A 22,487-nucleotide genomic window follows, 5' to 3' on the forward strand; every position below is an offset into this window, starting at 1 on the left:
TTCAAATGAGTCAGAAAGAAGGTTGGTGGCCTGCTCACAGCATCCATGAGGTCATATTAAATCTCAGGTAGCAAGCCTGCTTAGAAATGACAGAAAAGCAAATAATGGTGATAATGTAATTTCAGTGAGGCTATAAGCTGAAAAAAATCTCAAGTGGAAACTTCTGGTTTAAGTGCCCTGGAGGATAACATGATACGGAACGAGAAATGTGTCCACCACGTGCAGCACTGGCCAAGATGAGTAATGAAATGAGTTCCCAAATCCCTTTAAAATATGGATATGCAGCATATAATTAAATCAGTATGGATCTATCTCTATCTCTAGATATTACATCAACTGATGTAATTAAAAATACACAATTTTTTTTTAGAACCTGGATATACAGTTAAAAGATTTAAAAAATAAAGAGACCCATGGCAATGAGTTTGGGATAACGATCTAGTCTTAAACCAAGACCGAAAGCTGAGGAATGGGCTATCATAAAATCAGAATGCCTCCATCTCCAAAGAGTATCAAGAAGGAGAAGCCTTAGCTTGAGGTTTGACATAGAACTTTCAGAGAGTACAAACACCAGAGAGGGCCTGTGGGTATATTGCATAAATAAGCACCTCCCCCCACCCAACAGCTGGGAGTACAGATTAACCTGAGGCCAAGGACTTTTTTTGGACGCTGATAACCCCATTCCCACACAGAGTGAAAAAGGTAGAAAGGCACTGTGCCAAAGGTCGCTGGGTCTCCTGACTCTGCCCCACCCCTAGGCCCAGTTCCAAGGTGAGGATCCCATCCTGGGGTTAAGTTCCATCAGGAAGGTCAGTGCTCAAGCTCATCCTCCAAAATGCCATTTGCTTCACACTCCATTTACCACCAACCAACCTCCTCGGGGTTGGATGTCCTGTCCAAGAACAAAACAATGTATGGAAAGCTACAGCAGAGGAGAATCATGTGGGTATTACTCTTCAATCCAAAACAAACTCTAGGTTAAGATACCCATTACTGTGTCATAAACCAGCATATGATACTTACAGCCAAGTGTCACATCTTATCTATTTCAGTACCCATATCTTATCTATCACTTACAGGAATTTAGGGTGGTTATGAGCCCGCTATGGATACGTATGTGTGCCAACTATGTACAAGCACTCTTCTTGATAGAGTGGGCGGGAAACAGTCCACAACTGCCTAACTTATCTGGAAGCACATACACACAGAAAGTTAATACCACAAGAGCACCCAGTAGAAGAGAAGAAGCACCAAAGCGGGGAGCACTGTGGGGAGGAGGGAGAGACTCCCCAGGGGAGCGGGGCTTGGACCAACCCTTAAAAGAGCAGTAGGTATGGGTAGGCCAAGGGATTTGGGAAGGGTATTCCAAATGAAGGACATCATCCAAGGAGCAGAGGGGGAAGGGGGCCGCCACACTTCGGGAAGAATGGAGCGGTCACATGATTGACTGGCACATGATATGATTCCGCCTTCACCAGAAAAGTGTCGGCAATGATTCAAAACACATTAAAACATGTGAATGCTCCATAAATGTTAAATGAATTGATTCCGGGCAGTGGATCAGGGCAGACTTCACACAAGTGGCATGGGGCCAGGTTATTAAGGGTTTTTACAAGGCGGAAGGCCTAGGAGGCAGAATGCTGATGGGTGTTTCAAGCCGAAGCACACCATGAAAGGAGGCAAGGAGGCGTGGAGGCGTGGAAGGATACGGCAGGCAGGGGGCAGCGCACCTGGGCAACAACATCATCTCTAAGCATGCTGATGCTCTCCCCTGTACCTTACATACCTCCACCTCTCCCATCCGCACCGCCACCCCAGGCCGTGTTCTTCCACGTGGACTCCCAGCTGGCGAGCCCCGGGCACCCAGCCCTGTCCCCTCCCATCCACCTCCACACACTGCACCAGGGCCACCAAAAGTTACAGGCCCACTCCTGCCCGAAGCCTTTCAACAACGGTGTCCCTTGTTCTTTGGATACGACCTACAATCCCTCATTTGCTTACAGCCCCTCCATCACTGGCTCACAGCTGCTTCCAGCCGAAGACTGCCCTCCCCTCGTGCCCACTGCCCCGACCACACCCACCTCCCTCCACCTTCTCCTTTCTGCAGGCACGTCCTATTCAGGGAAAGCTCCCTCAGCCTCCTGCATAAAGGTCCCTCTGACCTCACCTCTGCATAAAGGTCCTTCACTCAGACAAACATTCCCTGACTCCTCTTCCCCAAAGCCCCAGGTTTGGTGAGGTCCCTCTGTTTACACTCTAAATCACAGCCCAGATATGAACGAACACTGAGGACCTAAGTGCTCGAGGACAAGGGCTGTGTGTATCTGCTTCACAGGGACCATCAGCTCGGTGCTGGGCACACGGGGGTGCCCACTGCATATCTGGGGGATGAGTGCTGCAGGGTCAAGAGGCTGGAGAGCAGGCTGGGGATGAGATAGGGAAGACCTTGAAAGTCCTCTGACCTTCATTCCATGGGCAGTCGGTGAAAACAGCTGGGGCCCCAGGCAGCCTCACCAGCAACGCCGCTGCCTCCATCACTGCTCCCGGCACCAACCAGGCGGGCTGACTCCCTTTATGACCTTCATCAAAGGAAGCAGCAAGAAAGGCTGGGGCTGCTTCCCACTCCCCACCCCACGCTGCCCCCCGCTTCTGAGGGAGTCCCCAGAGCAGCAGGGCTGCCTCACCACCCAGCGGGGCAGGAGGACACGGCTTCCACCTCACCTGCCTCGGATGCGCGGTCGGTCGGTTCACGCAGCAGGCGGCACGGTGCCCCTGATCTGCGCGCAGAAGAGGCTCCCTCCGCTGCAGATAGGCTCTAACTCAGGGCCCCAAATTTACCCCACTCGGAAAAAGGACACTCCTCCCCCTCTTAAAAGAGGGTCCTCCCCCGCCTGCCCCCACTGGCAGCCAATTCGCTGTGGTGATTACCATCACCTGATCTAGAACTTCGATGCCCATCCGCCCCCAGCGCTGGCTCCTGGGGTGTGTTTCCCCTCAGCCTGGACCTCAGTCGGTCACCCCACAAATACTCTTGACACCACATCTGCCCCTGTGGAGCCTTAATCCTCGATAAATCCAACTGGCCGAACTGACTCGTTTTGCTGAGATTCAGGCTGTCAATATGAATTCCCTGAAACTCCCTCGCCTTCAAATGTCAAGGCACTTGTTACATGCTACAAGTGGATGAAACTCCAAACATTATGCCAAGAAGCCAGACACAAAAGGCGACAGTGTATGATTCTGTTTATATGAAATATGCAGAATTAACAAATCCATAAAGATAGAAAGATTAGTGTTGCCCAGAGGCTGCAGGGAAAGGGCGGGCAGAGAATGGCTGATGGGCAGAGGGTCTCCTGTGGGGGATGAAAATGTTTCAAGATTAGACACAGGTGGCTGGAGCACCACAGTGTGGGTGAACTACATGCCACTGAACTGTCCACTTCAAAATGGTTAATTTCAGGGACTTCCCTAAGGGTCCACGCTTCTACTGCAGCGGGCACGGGTTTGATCCCTGGTCGGGGAACTAAGATCCCGCATGCTGCACGGCCACAAAAAAAAAAAAAAAAAAAGGTTGATTTCGCAGACTTTTGCTTGAAAAAAAAAAAATTCAAATACTTAAAAAAAAACCCCAAAAAACAACCTACTCTTTCCCCTCCCAATTCATAAAGGGAGGCTTAGCATCTCCTACTTTCCTGCCTCCTTCAAGAATTGACTATTCAACTCCACTTCCCCCTTTACCTTCAATTTCCTCTCTCTGTAGGATCCTTTTATCAGCTGACAAATCTGTTCAAGTCTCCCCAACTTAAAATCTTTCCCCTTAACCCTATTTACCCTTGAATCTCACCTAGAACCACCTCAAGATCTCATAAAAAGCAGCCAACATCAAACAGCCTTCACTTTTTTAGCTCCAGTATTCCCTCTAGTTCTGTTTCCGGCAGTAAGGCAGTCTACAGATGCTGAAACCTATGTGCTACTTCTAAAATTGACAGATAAAATATACACAAAACTTATAAAAATGAATGGACGAACCTGCAAGAGACACTGAGGTCAAGACTGAGCAGGGCATGAGTCAGTAAAAGGAAGCTGTCAGACACCCTGGGAGTTGCACAGTCTAGAGAGACCTGAGCCACACATGGCTATTTAAATGTAAATTAATTAAAAGTAAATGAAAAAACTCAGTTCCTCACTTGCATTAGCCACACTGCAAGTGCTCTGTGACTGGTGACAACTATACTGGACAGCGCAAAATATATCCCAGAGAAACACCTCAGCATCTGGAAGCGAGCAGCTCAATGTGCACTGGCACCTCATTCAGACATCACAGAACCTGAGGTTATAAGAATCCTGAAAGAAGTCCCTAGAGTAAAGGAAAGGGGAGGCAGATGCCGGGTTGATGAGTCCCCAGAGCAGAACTCTACATGATCAGACATATGAAAAATGCCAGAAGAACCTTTTTGTAACACAAGAATATAAAGGTTAAATGGTTAAAGAGAACAAGGTGGAGATGTGGGGACGCGATGCAGCAAATTTTTATTAAAGCAAAAGCACTGTCCAAAATCAGCAGTAACTAAAAAAAAGGAAGTTAAGTAGTATCTATCAAACAGGCATGAACAAAAAGGAAATTAGCTATTTTAAAAACTATTCCAAAAGACAGCCAATCTGAAGGCCCAAATACAATAATGTATAGATGGCAAAGAGAATGGGCGGGGGGAAAAAAAAGAAATGAACATCTTGAACATCTAAAAAGGTATTTACGGGATTTCCCTGGTGGTCCAGTGCTTAAGACTCCGTGTTCTACTGCAGGGGGGCGCAGGTTTGATCCCTGGTCCGGGAACTAAGATCCCCACATGACGCGCCACGTGGCATGCATGCATTCATACATACATAAGTAAATAAATAAATAAATAAATAAATAAAAATTTTAAAAAAGGTATTTATGCCACACTGAGACCTTACTCTTGATTAACTCCTTTCTGCTCTGGATTTTTATTTTAAAAACTGACCACTAGGGCTTCCCTGGTGGCACAGTGGTTAAGAATCCACCTGCCAATGCAGGGGACGAGGGTTCGAGCCCTGGTCCGGGAAGATCCCACATGCCGCAGAGCAACTAAGCCCGCGAGCCACAACTACTGAAGCCCGCGCGCCTAGAGCCTGTGCTCCGCAACAGGAGAAGCCACTGCAGTGAGAAGCCCGCACACTGCAACGAAGGGTAGCCCCCGCTCGCCGCAACTAGAGAAAGCCCATGTGCAGCAACAAAGACTCAACACAGCCCAAAATAAATAAAATAAAATAAATTAATTTAAAAAAAAACCAACAAAAAACCCCTGAACACTATAGTTCTCCAGTACAGCATCTATGCAAGCAACCAGCATATTCAGAGGACATAAATTTACTTTTAAATATTATCCTACCGAAGTATAGTACCTACAGACCTACAGATACATTTATTTGATAAAATGACCAAAACCAGTCCACCTGATGAAGTTCACGTACAAAGGTGACATTCAGAGATCCTCCTGTGACATAAATCAAGAAATTTACTCAGGCAGAAGGACTCAGGAGGCAATAGCTGATGAAATAAGACACCCCCTCGCACCCCCGTGAAGGATGTTTTCATAGCCAAGCAGAAGGTTGGTCCTTATTTTAAAATACAATAGGCTATAGTTAGAACAGGGGTTCTCAAAGTGCAGGCCAGACACCTGAGGGTCCTTGGGTCCTTTTCAGGGGTTGTATAAGATCAAAACTATTTTTGTAATGTTACTAAGAGATTACTTTTTCAATCTCATCTCTCTCTTCACTGTTAAGTGACCCAGAGGCTACATGATGTGTGATATCTCAAAAGATTGAATGCAGAAGCAGAGAAGAGGAGCCAGCTGTCTTTCATTAAGCCAGATACCAAAGTGATGGGCAAACACAGTCAAATGTTGTCTGGTTTAACTAATTTCTTTTTGTTTGGAAAAAAATATTTTTCATAAAAATATAGATAATGTTATCATGTAATGGGCTAATTATCATTTTTAAATGTATTACTATTTAAAATTATTTAAAAATAATTTAAAATCAATTTCTAATGAATAAATACCAATAGATATAACCCACATAAACAAAAGCTCTGAGGTTCTCAGTAATTTTTACAAGTGCAGGTCCTAAGACCAAAAAGTCTGAGAGTTGCTGTATTAAAAATTGCATACAATCCCACTACTGGGCGTATACCCAGAGAAAACCATAATTCAAAAAGACACATGCACCCCAATGTTCATTGCAGCACTATTTACAATAGCCAGGACATGGAAGCAACCTAAATGCCCATCGACAGACGAATGGATAAAGAAGTTGTGGTACATATATACAATGGAATATTACTCAGCCATAAAAAGGAACGAAATTGAGTCATTTGTTGAGACGTGGATGGATCTAGAGACTGTCATACAGAGTGAAGTAAGTCAGAAAGAGAAAAACAAATATCGTATATTAACGCATGTATGTGGAACCTAGAAAAATGGTACAGATGAGCCGGTTTGCAGGGCAGAAGTTGAGACACAGATGTAGAGAACAGACATATGGATACTAAGGGGGGAAAACTGCGGTGGGGTGGGGATGGTGTTGTGCTGAATTGGGCGATTGGGATTGACATGTATACACTGATGTGTATAAAATTGATGATTATAAGAACCTGCAGTATAAAAAAACAAACAAACAAAACAACTAATACTAAACTTTCATTGGGTTATCTGTATGGAAATATGTTAATATAAATGTTTCAGACATTACGTGAAATTTCTAAAAATCTTATATGTTCTGGTATAATGTTATAAGTCATAATTCTAGTTATTACTTTAAAATGTATATCTCAGAAATAACTAAATTTCCTTGTCAATTGTACTATTATGAACTTTCATCAAATCTTTAACCGTGAAAAAAAAAAATTGCATACAGAATTTTTTCCCCTCTGTAAGGTTTTATCTCTTAAAAGACATAAATTTAGCTTCTCAACTTAAAGGCAAAATTCCCAAATATACCTCAAAAAGAGCCAGCTAGGGCTTCCCTGGTGGCGCAGTGGTTGAGAATCTGCCTGCTAATGCAGGGGACGTGGGTTCGAGCCCTGGTCTGGGAAGATCCCACATGCCGTGGAGCAACTAGGCCCGTGTGCCACAACTGCTGAGCCTGCGCGTCTGGAGCCTGTGCTCCGCAACAGGAGAGGCCACGATGGTGAGAGGCCCGCGCACCACGATGAAGAGTGGCCCCCGCTTGCCGCAACTAGAGAAAGCCCTAGCACAGAAACGAAGACCCAACATAGCAATCAATCAATCAATCAATCTTTAAAAAAAGAGCCAGCTAGCAATAATGAATAAAACGTACAATAAATATATTTTAATTTAAAGCACTCTGTGAAATAATTACATTCTTACCGGTTTCCCAGTAACTCAAATTATATACAGCAGGATGAGCTGATTTTCACATTAGTATGTGGGCTAAAAACTCTGAACGTTTCTTTAGCATGATACTAACTTCCCTTTCAAATGAAGATACTCCTCGTGGAAACTCTTATTCACCAAAACCTAAAATTTTAAGTCATAAGTAATAAGACCTAAGTATCCTGTGGCTAAGTCACATTAGGTAGTACTGCAGCTAGAATGTTATTAACTCACCAGCCAGTACACAGATGCTGAAGTGCTTATGTACATATATATATACATACACACACACATACATGTGAGAGAGAGAGAGAGAGCTCAGAATCAGTCAAAAATTCATTTTCCGGCCACTACAAAAGATCTTTTAAAACACCACACTTTCCATTTGCCTATCGCCTCAGTTGTTCAATTGTCACTGGGTCCTCCGTTCTCTGACTCATGTTGCTACTGAGTCCAAGAGAGTGTCAGGCAGGAGGTTTCCCCAAACTTAAAAGTGCAGCCTGCTCAGGGGAGCACATCTTCCCGCTCAGGGGCTCACCTCCTTCTCCCTCTAAATGGGGTGTCAGTGGCAGGTATGTCCCTGACATCACACAGGAATATAATTACCAACAGGAAAGCAGAGTCCCCACTGGAGGAAGAAAAGCAGGTCAGCAGAGACAGACAGAACGAATACGAATAAGAGGGAGAAAATTACAGGACACTCCCTTCTCCAAAATAAGAATCTGAGAGTGACATTTCAGAGCTCCAAGCATGACCCCCCATCATTTATTCCTCTGACAGAGAGCAGTGTCAATGGGAGAACAAATCCTGTGTGAAGCTTAACACTCACTTGCTATAAAGGTGCATTATGTCCTCCCATCGGTTGTGAAGAAACCCAGTGCTTTCAAACAAGAGCTCAGGGTGTTCACCTTAGGTCACGGCCACAGTGCAGCTATCTGCAGGTTTCTCTCTACAAAATGTTTTCTCTGTTTGCTTTCTTAGTTTGGAAAACATTACAGAGAAATGCCTGTACGCCAAGCAGACTGCCTCATCAGGGGAAACAACTTGATTTCAAGAAAGAAAAAAATCATGACTGTTTCCTGGGGACAGCACAGTTGAAATGTCAATAATGGGCACCGGGGTCTGGACCAACACCTCCTCCCCCACCTCCTGCTCAACACGGCTTAACCCTGCTGCACTTGGTTCTCGGATACTGTGGGGCCTTTGTCTTACAGGGATACCAACTGACGTGAAAGACAACTCACCAGGTAGCATCCACAAATCTTATTTAATCAAATCAAAGAGCAAAGGGAAGGGAGAACAGAAAGTTGAGTTGGTTAACTTAGAACGAATGAGATCTCGTGTTAATCTTATTTTTTCTGGAGAATGAAATGTAAGTAACTCATTGAAATTAAACTGATTTTCATGTGTGGTTTATGGACATTATCAGTCATAACTCATCTTCACAGGCTTTATTTTTTTTTTTACTTATATTCAGTACAACCTTCACTGAAAACTTCTAGACTTATATTACTTGGTACACTGCCACCAAGTAGAAGGACAGCGATCAGAGTGCTAAGACGGCAGCAATAGACAGGTAGGAAGGCAACGTGGTGCCACAGGAAAACACCTCTAATGTCAATACACTCTACACAGCTCCTCGGAAATGGTCTCTCTCCCATTTCTCAGGAAATCGGTTATAACTTCAATCATTACAACCAAGTTCATTATGAAGAACAAAGGAATTCAGAAACCAAGAACTTTCAGGACTTTGCGTAACCAAGTCTAAAATAAGTATCCATATATAGTTCAGTGGCAAATTGATATTTTTAAAAAACAGATGTGGAAATGTTCTAGCAAGTACCATCCATTTCCCTTTTTCCAACACAAGCCAAGTTTTGTTTAGGGCTCTATCCTCCCCAGCTCAGTGGGTGAGATCTGATAGGGTCAGGACCCGGGGGCAGGTTGGGGGTGGGTAGGTAAGCGTGTGACCCTGAGTGACCAGCTGGGTGATAGACCAACCGGAGCCAGAGAGGCTTCTGGGAAGACGACCTGCAGCACGGGGTGAAATATGCAAGGAAGGGGTCATGGATGATGTTATTTTCAGTTTTTTAAAACAATTATTTAGTATTAACTCATTTTTATTTACTAAAAAAATTTCTAAAGCTTCACAGAATAGGACTTCCCTGGTGGTGCAGTGGTTAAGAATCCTCCTGCCAATGCAGGGGACACGGGTTAGAGCCCTGGTCCGGGAAGATACCACATGCTGCAGAGTAACTAAGCCCGTGCACCAAAACTACTGAGCCTGCGCTCTGGAGCCCGTGCTCCGCAACAAGAGAAGCCACCGCAACGAGAAACCCACAATGGAGAGTATCTCCCGCTCACAGCAACTAGGGAAAGCCCGCACACAGCAACAAAGACCCAATGCAGTCATAAATAAAAAAATAAATAAATAAATGGGGGGAAGAAAGATTCACAGAATTCAAATGGCCGCAAAAATATTTAGGCAAAAAACTTCTTAATTTTAAGGAATGTGACATACTGGATTCTTCAAAAGGGCTGCTGAGTCTCTTCACCAGAAAAATTTAAAGAAAGGGTACACATAAATCATGACCAGTGACACCCAATCCTGTATCCCCAACTCCACGCTCAAGGGCCAGTTTCCATCTGCTCTCGCCACCTACATACATGTGGTGCTTCTGAACCTTAAACCCAACAAGCTAAGCCACCCTTCCTCCTGACTCCCTCCAGGTGATTTCCTGCCCAATCACCTTCCCAGGAACCCAGCCCTGAAAGCACACTTCCCCCCAGAGTGGATCCCAGGCCAACCAGGGCTTCAGGCCTGTCAACAGGCCCTGAGATTCCAGTCACCCACTCCCCCGCCGCGGCCTGCCTCATCCTCATCGCCCCTTTGCCAGAACCATCTTCTATGAACTCCCTGGCCTCCAGAACCTCCCCTCATCCAGTCCATCTAATGCATGAATCTGTCACATTGATCTCTTCAAGCACAACTCATTCACTCAGCAAACAAGAACTGACCGCTCTATCAGGTAACCAAGGACCACAAACTTAGTGGCTTGAAACAACACAAATGCATCTTAGGGGTCAGAAGTCCAAAACGGGTCTCAACGGACTAAAACCAAGGTGTGGGCAGGGCTGCGTTCCTTTTTGGAGGCTCTACGGGAGAATCCTTTTCCTCGCCTTTTCCAGCTTCTAGGGACTGCCTGTACCACTCCATTCACAGTCCCCTCCTCCATCTCAAGGCCAGCAACACTGGGCCAAGTCTCCTCACACCCCACCCTTCTAGTTCTCTCCCGCCTCCCTGTTCCACACTTAAGGACCCTGGAGGTTACACTGAGCCCACCTGGATAACCTAGGACCCTCCCTACTTCAGTCAGCTGATTAGCTACCTCAATTCCGTCTGCAACCTTAATGCTCCTTTGCCTGTAACCCCATATATTCACAGGTGCTGGGGATTAGGACACGGACATCTCTGGGGGCCCTTATTCTGCTGACCATAAGCACCTGATACAAGGCACTGGGAGGGGCAAACGATAAACACAGACTTTGCTGTCAAGCTTGTGTTAGTCCTTTGATACCAAATGTTAATTGGCTCCCACTGCGAATTGAGCCTAAACCACTTAATCTTCTATTAAAGCCTTCCATGATTTCGAAACACTCCTGCAGGATTATCTCACACTACTTCCCTGAAGCACCCTAGCGCTGTCCTCCACCTGCACAGCTGGGAGCAAGCAACACACCGGCTTCTGCTCCACAGCCACATGCACACCACGCTCCAGCTCACACGCCACCTGCCCTCCCTCTGCCTTCTCTGAATGCCCACAAAGCCCTGTTGCGCCAGTTGGCCATTCAGCAGTGACACAAAGGGTTCAGGCAGAGGGATGACCCGGTGCTGCTCTGAGCCGGCTGTGCGGCCCGGGCATGCCACTTGACAGCCTTGCTTTCATCATCTGTCAAGTGAAAAGCAGCCCAAATTATTCTAAATCCATTCCCAGTTCTACGAACTGGGGGGGTTTGTATCCATTTCTCTCAACCCCCAAAGTCACTGTCCAATCAAGGTCACCATCACATCAACTGGATTAGTGCACTCCCTCCCGATAGAGGGTCCCTGCCTCCAGTCTTGCGTTGCTCCCCGCCCCCCAAAAAGCATCTTTCTAGGTTACTCACCTCAAAACCAGTTAAAGGCTCTTAGGAAAATGTCCAAACCCCTCAGTGTGGCCCCAGACCCCTGCTTCCTCCTTCGATTTTCCTCACTATCAGTTCCTCATGTGCTACCTGCTTCCTCACCTCAGAGCCTTTGCCTGAATGCCTACTTCCTCTTTCCACCAGGCAGATGTCTGCTCGTTCTCCAGGCACCCTTCCCCAGCCCTCCTGGTCTGATTTACGGGTCCTTCCTGTCTGCGCCCATAGCACCCCACACTACGCTCTCCGTTCTCATCACCGTGGTACTAGTATCTGTTCCCCATCAGTATCCTCCAGACTGCAACTTCCACACGGGCAGCACCGTCAACCTCATCCACCACCCTAGGTACAGACTGGGGGTGGTCACCCAAATTCTGGATAGAGCAGCAGGACTTTTAGCTGCTCACAACCACCCAGAATCAAGATGAGATTTCCCGGTCTGTCTTGCAGCTTCATGTGGCTGCATGTTTAAAGTTCTGGCCAAGCAGACACAGCAAAATTGTCTAGGGGCAGTTTCTTGTAACTTCCCTAAGAGAAAGCACGAATGAATCCTCTGTCCTTTCTACCTCTGTCTCTTCCTCCATTCTGCTGCCTCTAAGCCTTACACACAGTGAGCTAGGAGCCTACAGTTGGGTCATACCTGTACCTCTTTCTCCAGCCCTTTATGGGAAATACAATACCTTGTTTTGAGATGCCATTATTGGAACCATTGTTATTTTGTAATCTCTGTCACCCGCATTCAAATTTAACTGCAACACACACAGTCATATCCACAGCACCAGTAATTATCTGTTGCATCAAGTACATACCTCACCTCTTCTACTGGATTATAATCTATTTGTCAGTAGGTGTATTGTCATGTGTCTCTGTGGGATCCATGCACCCGAGCAGAGGGCAGCACACAGAACTCCTCAACGGTGAATAAGTGTAGATGGTCAATGAATTGATGACCACGTGGCTACTGATGCAGACAGGCTCAGTCCAAGCTACACGGGCTACCTTAACCTTGGCTCACTGCTGCGGCCAACCAAAATAAAGTTAAAAAAAGAGTGTCTGCACTACTATGTGTAAAATAGATAACTAATGAGGACCTCTTGTATAGCACAGGGAACTCTACTCGCTCTGTGGTGACCTAAATGGAAAGGAACTCCAAAAAAGAGGGAATATATGTATACATATGGCTGATTCACTTTGCTGTACAGCAGAAACTGACACAGCAGTGTAAAGCAACTATACTCCAATTAAAAAAAAAAAAAGTGTCAGTGTCTACCATTATTTGGTCAGGGAATAGTTCAGAAGCCTAGACACCAGAGTTCATTCTCTTCCCTCCTCGGGCACAGGGTCACCAGTGTATTCTATCACTGGCTTATTCCACCTGAAAGCTCTACAAGGTAATACGCAAATAAGCAAGGTCCTTTAACACAGACATTAAAAGAACATCCTCTGCTCCTGGGCAGGTGGGATGTCTAGCAATTTGCTCTACTCCCTCAGCCTGGTTGGGGGAACAGCAACCCTAAACAGGGAAGCCAGTGCCCCAGAGCCCGCTTCCCCAGGTGGGCCCCTCACCTGTGCAGTGTTACGAAATCTCAGGCTTCTCTGGCTATTGAGGCATACTCACCTTCACACAGCCATAAGCACAGATTACAGAACTGATCATACTTGAAAGGTACATATTTAGAGACATTCGTGCAAATCATTGCCAGATACCTACTACATGCCAGACAGTACACAGGTACCAGGGATACGTAGGGAGCACGCCAGACACTGAGCAGAGAGAGAAGGAAAGCACTAGTCATCCTCACTTGACGAATGAGGAGACTGAGGCACACAGAGGTTAGTTAGTTACGTATAACTAAGGTTACACAAGCCGGAAGGGGTGGGAACATCTAACTGAGTCAAAAGCATCAAAGGTTCTAGGCTGTATGAGTTTGACTTACAAAGAACAGGACTTTTCTGTTATTTAGTTTGCTTTACTTTTGTGTTTCTGTCGGTGGGGAGCAATTGAGGAAGCATCCAAGTACAGCCTACAAGGCACATCTGGGGAGATGTGAGTCTGTGGTGTGTGCAGAGTGAAGAGCGCAGGCAGGAAACGACGCTGGATCAAGGATGGCCCTAACAGGGAGTAAACGAAGGTTTTAGGGTGGAGCGCATGACCCCATTAACCTGTCAGAAGACCTCTGTGGCAGCACAGCTGGGAGCAGAACACAGGGAGGCAGGAAGGAGCAGGGGGAAACCAGGCACCCAGGAAGGGTTGGCGGGCTGTGAAGGCTGGGGGGCAGCGGACAGAGCAGAGCCCGAATGGACACCTGGTGACTGACGGCTGGAGGGAGCGGGGGAAGGACGCAGCTGACAGGAGAAGGACCCAGGCAGTGCCGCCAGCCTGCCGGCCTGGGCAAACAGGTGATGGCGGTGCTCCTGGCCATGCTGGCCAACAGGAGACAGGTTTGGAGGGCAACCAGGTGAATCAGCTGATGAGAAGTTCTGAACCTGGAGCTCAAAAGAAAGCAGTGGATTAGAAATAAAAGTCTGGGGTGGGGAGTATGACTCCGCGTGAGGGGGGAGCACGGCTCTGGGGGAGGCACGAGGGCCTCGCCCGCCCGGCCCCTGCATGGCTGGCAGCTTGCAGCACATGGCGCTCTGCAGCATCCTGCCGGGGCCGGGCTGGGGCGGCCGCCGGGGCCCCCACGTGACGGGGAGACCCGGGACTCTCGGAGGCCGTGGCTGGCGCTCGGGGCCCTGCCTGCGGCCAGCGGGGGGCAGCGACTGCAGCCTGGGTCGGTCAGCGGCCCTTGGAGCCCGGCCGGCGTGAGGCAGCCAAGGCCTGGGCCTGGTTACCTGGGCGGAGGGCGGGCAAAGTGGGGACCCGCCACCCCCGGGGACCAGTGGGAAGGTCCATGGAAGTTGGACCTGGTCGGCCTGTTTTCAGAGGGAGGCCCGGGTTAGAGGACCCTTTAGCCACTGTGGAGGAAGTTAGATCTTCAGGGTGCAGCTCTACAGACCCTTTTGGGTGTCGGGGGAGGGCCCAGTTCCATTCGCTCTCACCCAGGCTGGGCCTGGGCCGTGCGGTGCCCTCATGTCACTCTGGCTGCAGATCGTTCTCCTCCCAGGTCACTGGGAGAAAGTTTTCCTACCCTCCTCCTTTGTTGGGATGCCCTTGTTAACATTTTCGGCTCACCTGCATCTTTCTGCCTGGGTGGGCTTTTAAGGCTTCTAGGCGTTTGTACGCTTTTGGTTTAAAACCATGGTGGGAGGTATAGAGCCCATTGCTGGCAGGTCTTTTACCTGCTGATTGTATATTTCTGGGGCTAGATTTTTAAAGCAGCCCTTTTCGTTGTTACTAGGAAGACACGTTAGGGAAAGAAAAAAAAAAGAGTGACTTTTGTCGAAAGCTAAATGTTTGAAAAATTGACCCAATTAATACAAGTTTTAGGTGAAGTTCTTTGAGACATGAAGGGAGGGAGGATGTGTTCTTGGAAAGGTCTTTTCAGATTCTGAAAGGCTTTTCAAAGTGCAAGCGTTGGGGTTTCCCTGGTGGCGCAGTGGTTAAGAATCCACCTGCCAGTGCAGGGGACACGGGTTCGAGCTCTGGTCCGGGAGGTCCCACATGCCGCAGAGCAACTAAGCCCGTGCACCACAACTACTGAACCCACATGCCACAACTACTGAAGCCCGCGCGCCTAGAGCCTGTGCTCCGCAACAAGAGAAGCCACCGCAACAAAGAGTGGCCCCCGCTCGCCACAACTAGAGAAAGCCCGCGTGCAGCAACGAAGACCCAACGCAGCCAAAGATAAATAAATAAATTTAAAAATAAATAAATAAATAAAGTGCAAGTGTGGAAAAAGCTTGTGGCGAAGGGGGGTAAAAAAAAGCAGGTCCAGAAGTTTACTCCTGACTGTACCCGTCCTGTAGAAGATGGAATCATGGATGCTGCCAATTTTGAGCAGTTCCTTCAGGAAAGAATGAAAGTGCATGGAAAAGCTGAGAACCTCAAAGGAGGTGTTATAACAACCGAAAGAAGCAAAAGCAAAATCACTGTAACTTCCGAGGTGCCTTTTTCCAAAAAGTATTTGAAATATCTCACCAAAAAATATTTGAAGAATAATTATCTACATGATCGGTTATGCGTAGTTGCTAACAGCAAAGAAAGTTATGAGTTAACGTTAGTTCTAGATTAATCAAGATGAATAAGAGGAGGAAGATGAGGACTGAAACTCAGTTATCTGGAGTATTTTATATGAATTCTTAAATAAAATTTAGGAAAAAAAAAAATGTCTGAGATGGACAATGGGTTGGGTGGGTGGGTGAATACTTGAATCCATGGGTTAAATCACCCACTGAGATTGGTTTTCCAACAGTCCTTTGCAACTATTCACGTACATCTTGAATTTCGGGAAGCACTTTAAAATATGCCAGTCCCATTTCCTGAAAGACGGTGAACTCAAGCATGGAGCTCTGTACCAGGGCTCAATGTAGAGCACCCACCTCACTCTGCACTCGCAGCCACCTTCCTCTGGGTCGCTGAGCCTCTTCCAAACCTACCGCGCCTTGCAAAGAAAACAAAAAGGATCTGTCATAACAAGCCCAGTACATACAGCATTCTCCTGGGTTCACGAAGTCCTGAAACACTGTCTTTAAGGGGGTATTTGGAGAAGTTCCGACCTGTTTCACAGGACAACTGCCTTCTTGGCTGAAACAGACTTGCAGACAATGGAAGGCCGCACAGATCTAGATATGAGATCCTCTGCAAGCCTCTAACCGGTCCCTTAAAGACCCAGCTTAAACAGGCCGAACTCTACTTCAACCCCATTTCTAACACACAAATCAGAATGCAATTGCAAATAGCTGGGAGACAAACATTTAAGAGGCTTTTAAGCAACATTTTGTGCTATGGGCAGCTACTTATAATTCTAAATCTGATTGCAGCCTGATGTGATCACTTGATTAACTGACGTGATTACTTGAATATTCAAAATAAATTGTCATGTTCTCCAAGCTACTTCATACAAAATATACAAAGGCAGCGTTACAGCTTTGGTTGAAATTAAAAGAGGGTGGAGAAACATAATTAACAAAGATAAGTTATGCACCCCCCTCGAGAGAAAATGTCTTAGATATTAATTCAAACCTGTGTAACATAAATAAGGGTGTGACACGAAAACACATTTCTTTTTAAAAACTCAATCTAAACCTCCATATTTTATAACTGTTGTTCAGGTGTGTGTGTGGGGGGGCGGTGGGAATGGGAGGAACAGGCAGAGTTAAAATGTGTTTCCGAAAGAAAAAAGCCTGGTACGATGTGGCATTTTTAAAAGCAAACACAACCCAGCAATCAATCTATCATCTCCTCTACAGAGTGTCTAAAGCCAACAGTTATTTTATCACCTGGTTACATTCCATGTTAATATATAAACTGTTCTGTGAATTTTGTGATCCTCGTATTTTAGGAATTATGGTACTTAACAGCCATCATAATGTTGTCAGACCTAGTGACCCACACCCAGAAAGAAAATGAGGAAGTCCTAAAAGAGTAAGAATCCCAAGAGAACTGAAGGGCTGGGGAAGGTGTTATTCTGAACAGCCCGAACAAGCAGCCTTTAACCAGGCCTGTGTCAGAATGACCCAGATGTTCTCAAAACACACAGGATGTACACCTCTACTCAAGGGAGACCAGACAATCCGCAGATGGAGGCTCCCTGGGGGATGTGGGTGCCCTTCCCTCCCAACCCACACCCCTCAGGTCTTATACACCTTGTAGATCAAACCCAGGTGGCGGCGCTGGGGTCAGACAAGGAAACCGACGCTGGATGCCCTCAACCAGTCTGGGTTTGAACCCGGCCTCTGTCACCTGCTAGCTTGGGGGCCTTGAACAAGTCACTTAACCTTTCTGTGCCTTAGTTTCTCATCTGTAAAACTGGGGTACCTACCTCATGGGGGGATTTGGTGAGGCCAAAATGAATTGACAGATGTAGAGCACCTTAGAAAAGCACCTGGCATGTAGTGTATTTAGCACCCACAAAACAGCCTCATTCTCTTCATAAGTTGAAAACATTGCCCAACTGCAGTATCATTTATTCTTCTGAAGAGCATGATAACAGAAGATTGAGTCAGCTGAGTAAACAATGCTTCAGTGAACATCCTATCCTCTAATAGAGGGATTATTTTTTAACTACGCTCATCAAATTAAGTCAGTCCCCTACTTAACGTTTATGTATAATACCGATAGTCTGGACACCCTCCAAAGGAGGCACAGGTATTATCACCTGCAAGTTCTACACCGAAGTCTCAGAGGTGGAGTGACTGGCCTGCCGGAGCCTGCCCAGCCTTGTGGGGCAGAGCTGGATCCCTTTCCTGTGCAGCTGCTAACCTGAAAGGCCTCTTCTCCAATCCCCTTCCTATAGCTTTGCTAACTTTAAAAAAAGCACAGTAGATACTCTTAATAAATGCACCTCAGATCCACAGAAGAGCTAAACATTCAGAAGTTCTGTAAGAAGTAAACTCAAATTTTCACAGAGGTACATATCAGCTCACAAACAGGGCAGACAGAGGTGTCAACAACTCCTGTAGATATTAAGGTAATGTATTTCTTCTGCCAAAACCTGAAGCAGAGGTACCCTGAACGCTACCCTCAAGGGACGTACAGCGCACGGCCAAACTTCCCAGGGAAGCAAATGAATAATTATTGAGTTCGGTGTCATAAGAAACTATTCTTTGGGGAAGGAGAAATTCACAACAATTACTCTGTAGGAGTGTGTGCTATCCCAAGACAGAAGGAACAGGTACTCTGGGGTTCAGAACAACTCAGATAAAATAAGGACCGGAGTGGCCAATTCTCCAGTGTGGCTTTAATTAGGTCTGTTTAGTATGCACTTATCAGAGATTAGCTCTGACACAGTAAAACTGTTGACAATGGGGAAAGAAAAGTGCAGAGGGCGTGTGCTAGCAGGAGGGCGTGAACCTAGTGTCAGGATTGTCGTTCGAAACTGCAGGTGTTTCAAGAAAATGGTTATTCTAACTGCAGAAAGCATGAGAGTCCCAGCACTAAAAATCTTAAGTGAAAAATTATTTCCTAAATCCCAGTCAGCAAGAAAACATACATCAAACAAAAGGTGCCAAAGTCTAACTTAAGATACAAGGAATACTGAGACATCGCACACAACTGTGCTTAAATAGGAAGGATACGGATTCAGTATTCCTAAAAACTCACCAAGTATGAATATTTTCAATCCAGGGGCCACACAATTCTAAAAGCAAATGCATTCAAGTCAAATAAAAGTGTTCCCATAGAGGAAACGTGCCAGTGGGAATCAAAGAGCTTGGTAATGATAACATTTATGGGTTGAAATCGGGATCGGATGGGAGGAGGTATTCTATGACAAAGACTCAAAATGAGGCCAGTCTACCCTCCTGAACAACTCACTTTGCTAGGCCGGAACATCTCCAGCGGTTACGTTTAACCTCTTAAGGAGAAAACTGTTAATTTCCATCACTGATTCTGACATCTACCTTACTGAGACCTAAATGATTTCAACTTTCATTCTCTATCCCTAGTCAAACAGAAACAAAGGATTTGCTCTCGGCAAAAGTGAAAATAAAAAATTTTCGTTCTGAGATAGACTTGAAAATCACCTTGGTGTAATTGTTTACTTTTAAAGAAAGGGACCAATGCCCAGAGTTGATTTTCTTAAGGTTGATGGCAAGTTTAGGATAGGGAACCAGGGCAGCCGGGCTCTATACAAGGATGAGGCACTCTACCTGAACCACTGTGCCTTCCAAACCTCTCAGATTACTTCCGTTTTAATAACAAAGAAGTATGCGTGTGCTTTACCATAATCCTGTATTAGGAGGCAATGTTTATTTTAATATCTCTTACATGAGCTGAGGTAACTCAGTGGGTGAGAGGAGCCCAGAGGCCTTGGTTCTCACTCCTGGCTCTGCCAGCAATTGGCTCCATGAGCTTCAGCAATACTGAGACTTTGCTTTTCTCACCAACAATACTTCATTAAAAGCTGGGAAGCATCCTGATTTCAGTAATATTAAAATGCGAAAGAGGGCTTGTGTGATTTTACCATGCCACTGACTGTAAGCTGCATCTCTACCCAGATATGTTAAAATGTGAAAAACTGCCTGAAAATGGATGAAATGTGGTGGAAACACACACCTGTAAAGTGGCGGACAAACACCGGCTGCAAACAGGACCGGGGACCCGAGAGGGGGAGAAAGGGCCTGTCCGGATGGAACGTGGGCCCTTAAGATGTTTCCACCTGAGGACAAAGCCTCCTCCCTCTTCCCCCACGACACCGCATTTCTTCTAACTCCCAGGCCTGAGAGCGCCCTTCCTCTTGCTGGCCCTCAATCCAGCTGGTCTCCAAGTTGCGTAGATCCTGTCCTAGAAACATCCTCATGTGATTAGCTCGCTTCAGTCTGTGCTCATGGCTGTGGCTCCAGGTGAGGCCTCACCACTGCCCTGGCCTCCAACAGCCTCCCAGCCCACCCCCACACAGCCCCGGTGTCCGTCCTCGCCAATCCCCGCCACGCACTCAGACCACACTCATACTCTTGGAACACAGGATTCACAACGCACTCCTTCTGGTTCAAAAGCTTCAGCGGTCCTGTTACCCAACGTCTCAGGAAAGACAGCAGGCTAGTGGGTCAAGACCACCCAGGCCGGAATGCTTTGTGATCTTGGGCAAGTCTAAAACTTCTGAGTCTCCATTTCCTCATCTGTAAAGTGGGAAAGCTCACAGTACCAATTAATAGTACTTGAGATAAATCCACATAAAAGAGCTCAATGCATAGTTTGATACGTAATAAGTTTAATAAATGTTAGCCCTTATTATTATCAACAACTTGCCTTCCTAACCTTTCTTTCTACTTCTGCCCTATTAGCTTCAGGCAACTGGGCTACTTGCTTTAATGCCCAATGATTCACTTGTTTGCTCTCCAAACTCCCTCTCCTAGAATGCCCATCCTCTGACCTCTGTGCGCCCGTAAGATTCCTCTATGACAGGTGAAGTGAAATTCAAATATTGATTCAGTTCTCTTTCATTTAATCCAATCATCTCTTTGATGGGGCCTGACATCCTTGGAGGCCCTTATAGCCGACACACCCCCATGTCCACAGAGGCCCTTCCTGAAAGTGTAGTTAGCGGCCAGGTAGGTGAGATGAGATTTAAATCCACTTCCTCAGTTTGGGATGGGCCCCAGGTTATCAGATTTCATTGTTCTAGTTATTACTTCAAGTAACCATGGCCAAAATCAATCACCTCAAGGCCAAGGACCCTCTTTGGAAGGTGGTGGGAAGGGAAGTTCCCACTTGAGAATATGGTAACAAGGGGTCCAGACTAGCTGGCAGTCATCTTGCAAGATCAGCCTATGGACATAACCAACATCTGAGGAGACTTCAGAGAAACAGAGCAAAAGTTCTGCCTATGGGACTTTTCAGGTCAGATGGTCATTTAAGCCCATCTGCATTGGGCTTTCTGTCTCTTGCACGAAAAACAGGCCTATCAGTGCTAGGCACTGATACATCTAACATGGTGAGTTCTGCCACAAAGCTGTCCCAGAAACAGTGAGACAAGCCCCCTGGAAATCTGCTTCTGATACCCTTCTAGTCCAAGGTACAGATTAAGTATGGGTATAAAAGGATTAAAGTGTAAACTCATTCAGGAAGCCCTTTGGAGTCAGAAACTGTCGTTCAGCTTTGTATACAACCTCTTCCCCCAAGACACACACACACACAGTACACACTCAGTAACTGACAAGTCAATAAATTAATAAAAAGAGTAAATCAAATGTGGGCTAAAAGGAAGGAATAGACTTGACACAGATTTCAAAATGGCAAATTGTTAATCTTGGATGGCTCGAAGATGGACCTTTAATCATGAGGTTAGATTTTTAAGTTACAGAGTAACAGAGTTAAATAAAGGGCAGAGCCCACTGACCAAATCCTCCCAGCAGCAAGGACAGAGGAAGGAGCAGGTATGTTACAGGAGACAGAGCTATGTGATTTGCACAAGTCACTTGGCATCTCTAGGCCTTAGTTCTCAATTCTTTATAAAAGAGGTAGGGGATAGCACTTCTCACAGGGAGGCTGTAAGAATTACGTACCGGGGGCTTCCCTGGTGGCGCAGTGGTTGAGAATCTGCCTGCCAATGCAGGGGACATGGGTTCGAGCCCTGGTCTGGGAAGATCCCACATGCCGCGGAGCAACTAGGCCCGTGAGCCACAACTACTGAGCCTGCGCGTCTGGAGCCTGTGCTCCGCAACAGGAGAGGCCGCAACAGTGAGAGGCCCGCGCACCGCGATAAGGAGTGGCCCCCGCTCGCCGCAGCTAGAGAAAGCCCTCGCACAGAAACGAAGACCCAACACAGCCATAAATAAATAAATAAATAAATAAATAAACAAACAAATAAATAAATAAATAAAATTACAAAAAAAAAAAGGAATTAGAAAAAAAAAAAGAATTACGTACGGAAAGCAACTATTAATAGGAAGGTGCTCACATCTGTAATACCTGAAACTGAATGCATGCAAAGACAGACCTATTTTGGGTAACTAACGGAAAGATTATCCCATCAGTAACAGAAGAGTTGGTAGGCACAAAGAAGGTATTAAACATAATTACAAATTTTCTTAGGGGAAGGATGTGGCCCCGAGTAAGAAAGAAGTAAAACCATCACTCACACTCTCTACTATCTACTTAGGCATCAAAGTCACCCTAAAGGAAGGTAAACAGTTTTGCCTTGATTTGTATAATTCAAGTTGGAAATAAGACACCCAAGTACCGATACTCACTCCTACAAACAGGAGGGCAATCAACAGTTATGCTAAGAGGAAAAGAGGAGGCAGTGGAAAAAAGATTCTTGCAAACATCCAAAAATTAAGAATTCT

At 46.2% G+C, this 22,487-nt stretch overlaps 1 protein-coding gene and 1 pseudogene across 7 annotated transcripts in view; one reads left to right on the forward strand and one right to left on the reverse strand.

The window, feature by feature from the left end:
• ELOVL5 (ELOVL fatty acid elongase 5) overlaps positions 1 to 22,487 on the reverse strand; it is a 69,952-nt gene that overhangs the window by 45,264 nt on the left and 2,201 nt on the right. For 2 of the 6 annotated variants that reach the window (XM_082346284.1, XM_082346282.1), the window contains exon 2: positions 16,080 to 16,141. The exons of the other annotated variants lie outside the window; for them this stretch is intronic. The gene's annotated coding sequence lies outside the window, so the exon portion shown is untranslated. The remainder of the gene's footprint in view (positions 1 to 16,079; positions 16,142 to 22,487) is intronic. 6 annotated transcript variants of the gene reach the window in all.
• Positions 14,227 to 16,073, forward strand: LOC309608031 (large ribosomal subunit protein eL22 pseudogene; annotated as a pseudogene). The gene is made up of 2 exons: positions 14,227 to 14,402; positions 15,412 to 16,073. The product of its transcript is annotated as a large ribosomal subunit protein eL22 pseudogene (transcript).

Source organism: Balaenoptera borealis (assembly GCF_965194805.1).
Source record: "Balaenoptera borealis genome assembly, chromosome: 12".
Lineage (NCBI taxonomy): Eukaryota > Metazoa > Chordata > Mammalia > Artiodactyla > Balaenopteridae > Balaenoptera > Balaenoptera borealis.